At 42.3% G+C, this 4,413-nt stretch overlaps 1 long non-coding RNA gene across 1 annotated transcript; it reads right to left on the reverse strand.

Annotated features, from left to right (window-relative positions):
• LOC124692046 lies at positions 1-3,894 on the reverse strand. Its single transcript, XR_006999279.1, has 3 exons — positions 3,410-3,894; positions 2,777-3,331; positions 1-2,692 (listed from the first exon to the last, which is right to left on the reverse strand). It is a non-coding gene; the product is annotated as an uncharacterized LOC124692046 (long non-coding RNA).
• Between the last annotated feature and the right edge of the window lie 519 nt (positions 3,895-4,413).

The following is a 4,413-nucleotide window of genomic DNA, read 5'->3' on the forward strand; positions in this document are numbered from 1 at the left end:
CTTGTACACAGGACGATATACCAAGTTTTACATCCATACATAAATCCTACTTTAGCTACCCCGTCGTCTTCATCCAATGTATATCGATTTACCAGTGATTATTGCAGTGTCGCTTGCGCTTGTGGCCGAACAAAGGCCGTTGCATATCAGCAGTACACCAAAGGCAAGAGATGACATCATGACAGACTTGTAGACCCACCAGTAGAAATGCCAATTGTGGGCACGCCATAGTGATACTTTAGCATTAAAGAACTGGGAACTGGCACCGTTGTGATGTAAATGGCCACTTCAAATCAACAGAATTCAGAACAATTCTCGGAATAGACACACCTGCCTCTATGCGAGCCACTAATTATTTCCCCTTCCAGAACTTCTCCGCCAAGCCATAACCGTTACACAAGCCCAGTGACTGGTTAATGTTTCTAAGAAGCATCATCAGGACGCCAACCTTCAAATTAAGCTCATGCTGAGGAAAATTATTGATGTCACAGAGCGGGGAAACTCAGGAGGGTAGAGATGGTCAGTATCAGAAACATGATCAGTTGATTTAAATATAGAGTCACAGCAGAAGTACCTCTGAAGCTTCCCAGCGCAAGCTGAAATACTGAATCATTAATCTCATCAACTGTATTTGTTGGACACACAATAGAACGTTGTGCAAGATAATCAGCAGAAGTATAACTGATAAAGAAAGAATCATAAACACTCTGAATGGCTGCATCCACATTACTGGAAGTCGGATGCAACACAAGATCTTCAGGAATTGTTATCCAGGAACCGGAGTCCTCCCCACTTGTGGAGTGTCCTAAAATATCACCATTTCCAACATCGAAAACCCACTGTACAAATGCAGAACATTCTTCACAATCAGAAGATGACAAATCAAGAAACGCTTATGACACATATTGGGAAAGTAAGGATGAAACTATCTAGAATTTTTTTATCCTAGATTTGAATTTCAAAGCAAAATAGTATTTTTAATTTCAACTACCAAGGCTTCTAATTCTGGTTTAGCCTCAATTGACCATTGGAACCTCAAAACAAAGCTCTATAAACTATTTCTTAGAATGATGCGATAACACACTGTTCAAGGAGAACTCAACTATCATGATATTGATTCTTTTTCTATACAGAAACCTTATCTCAGCCATACTGAATTAATGTAAAGACTATGTATACCATGAAAATACTTTAGTATGTTCTGGATTTTTCTTAACGACATAGGACACGACAATTTTAATATACTTGTCTTAAATAGGATAATATACGATGAGACACCTGAACTACATGTGAGAACTCAAGTAAGAAATCATTTTCCTAGAGAATATATATATATAAATTCATCACTGAAACTAAAGTCTAGATCAATAGTTAAATCAAATAATTGCATAAACCACTGACCAAAGGAGCAAAATCTACATATAGGTTACGTGACCAACTTCCATGTACACATGGTAGGCTGATGACCATCTAACAAAAGCCTGCGCCCACGTTATTTCTAATACGCCATTTACACTCATGATCTTTACCTACCAAAGAAACCTGAAAGATGATATAGTCCATTCTTCATTGACTTAAAAAGGACCGTGGCATTCTGGGCCATGTTAACTATTGAAACTCTGGCTCTTTCTTCCCTATATAGCTGTGAAATTCAAACCCAGCAATCAATCCCTCTTTGTTATTGCATTGACATAAGTACTATCATCATGTTATGGAAGATAGAAATCTCGTCATAAGACAAAAACAGATGCAAACCAACAAACAAAAACCACAAACCACATTAGCATTTTTGAGCCATTTTTGAAAATAGTCACCGCATAAGCCTTACCCTTGAGCCTTAGCACATCCAGATAAAGGATAGAGTAGAATGGTTTGGTTGGAGGCAAGGCATGCCCGAAATAAGTAGAGTCGTTCCGGGGCTGTACCCTCCATGTAAACCTCACCAACAAACTTCACTGAGAAATCTGATGCATGTCTTAAACCACTGAGAAAGAAGTAGCAAACCATTCTTTATAAGTCAGAACCAAATTAGAACAGAAAACACTAACTGAGATCATGTTAGGCACGTCCATTCAACCTGTAGAAATCATGTGTTGATGGTTCCAGTAATGTGTGTTTATTTTACACCAATTGTGCATTCCTTCATACACTATATAATCACCCTTAATACAGGACTATTTTTCAGGTTCAGTTTCACTGATTTGTGCAAATTTGATTCAATATACATGACTATTTTTCAGGTTCAGTTTCACTGATTTGTGCAAATTTGATTCAATTCATAGAAATTGCAACCTTAGCAGAAAGCTGCTCACCCAACGACCCAGTCTTCATACCGTTTTAAAGCAGCATATTCCGTGTGCGAAGTGTATATCAACTAAATCATAAGCTAAACATATACAAAATAAAATCTGATGGATATAAACTAAACCATATGTATTCCAGAAATAACACATTGTTACTGAATACAGAGACGATCACATAATTTTTGTAAGAGGAATGCTAACATCTTGAGAAAATTCAAATTATTTTCACCCCCAAAACTGACCACACGTATTATCAATGTTTTTTCTGGTTCACCAACACTAACAGGAGGAGAAATTACAATCTATTAACCAGTGTATTGTTACCTCTAACATTTTGATCGCTGACTTTAAAGTAACTGAGGATGCTTCTAGCTAGATAGCAGCAAAATCTGCAACAGAATAGTATCAGCCAAGTCGCTGGCAAACGAAAAAGAGAGCTGAATGAGGAAATGTGAACCAAAAGAAAGCAGCACCTCTCCATGTACAGCCCCATCTCCTCCTTAATCGTTTTCCCCCTCCTCAATGCCTCAAGGATCAACCGAAGTACCAATAATTACCAAATGAATTGTGGGAAGGTAGCAGAGCAAAGCAAACAACTGAAGTACCAACAATTATCGCCTGAAATATTGGAGGGGGGAGCAGCTGTAGCGAGCAATGGCTCCAGAGCAGCGAGGCTGCCACCGATGAAGCGCCGCTCCACCATCGAGCCCTCACATGTGATGCTGCACCTCCACCGTATCCTCTTGCAGTCGCAGTCACGACGCCTATGCATGCAACAGCACCAGCTCCCTCATGGGCATGAACTATCCTCGAAATCAGCAGCCCTTCCCAAGCAGTAGGGCTCAAAAAACTGAAGTAACTCAAGCTGTGTAAATATCTTCAGATCTCGAACCGCTGCTGCCCAATAGTCCAGCATGCTCGTGCTCTCAGATGGATGGCATCCTCCTATATTAGGCGCCACAGGAGAGTACCATCACAGATCCGGTGATAACTGCAGCCGTTTCCATCCTCGTCCTTCCTGCTACAGACTAAGAGACAGATAGAGGAGGTGAGGCAGGGGAGAGAGAGGGGTCGAGGAGAGAGAGAGGCCAGGAGGGCATCCGTACCGAGGAGGAATAGAGTGCTGAAGCCTGGAGCGCTCGATGGTTGGGCCTACGCTGTGTTCACAGGCGGAGCGGAGGTGGAGGACGGAGAAGCTAGGAGGGCGTCCGTACCGAGCGTTCGGGAGCCCTAAGGTTTCCCCGCCGCTTCCTGCCCCGGCTCTACATGCCGCCGCTAGCCGCTCGCCGGCATCCGAGGATCTAGAGATTCGCCGCCGCGAGTTCCTGCCTTCTCCTCGAACCCGTCCGGCTGAAGAACTTGATATCCTCGTCGGGGCGCCATTGGTGCATCCGAAGAGAAGCACATGCCTTTTTTGGGAGGAATCGAAGGGCAAGACGGAGCGGGCGCCGGCACAGGCCGAGGAAAAAGGCGGCGGCGCTGGACATGGCCAGGAGGGGGAGGAGGGCACCGGCCCTGGCAAGATGTTGCGGGCGAAGACGACGCGGTTGAGGAGATAATGGAGAGAGAATAGGCTCGAATATCGAGGGTCGGTGAACAGACATAGGATCTCTCCAGAGGCTACCTAGCGAAACAAGGAGTAGTTAAATCGGTTCAATAAAATGCTATAGTCACCTATTCTAAAAGGAAGCTCACCAGAGACAAAAGGAAAAGACCCACAAAAATTCGTACAAAGCACCAGAAGTGTACACGGGAAAAAAGGGACATGAATTAAGCACAAAGTAACATACGTGTCAACTTCAGGTTAATTCAAAAAAAAGTCCAAAATTCTAACAAAAAAGAAGTTTGTTGGCAAATAGTATAGTACATATATTTGCCAGTGCAAGCCTACTTGGATGGTTTCCTCGTTTTTCATGCAAAGAAACCACGATAGATACGGAAATTCAATTCGGCTCCCGGATGCGTATGCTCTCTATACCAAAAAATTATATTTTGAGTTGTTGAAAATTTTTGACAAAAAATTCTACATGTACATCTCCATAACATGTGTGCATTCGTCAAGTTTCACGATAAAACGATACTTTTTTGTTGTCTATGTAAAGAAAAGAAA

Source organism: Lolium rigidum, chromosome 2 (genome assembly GCF_022539505.1).
Source record: "Lolium rigidum isolate FL_2022 chromosome 2, APGP_CSIRO_Lrig_0.1, whole genome shotgun sequence".
In the NCBI taxonomy this organism is placed as follows: domain Eukaryota; kingdom Viridiplantae; phylum Streptophyta; class Magnoliopsida; order Poales; family Poaceae; genus Lolium; species Lolium rigidum.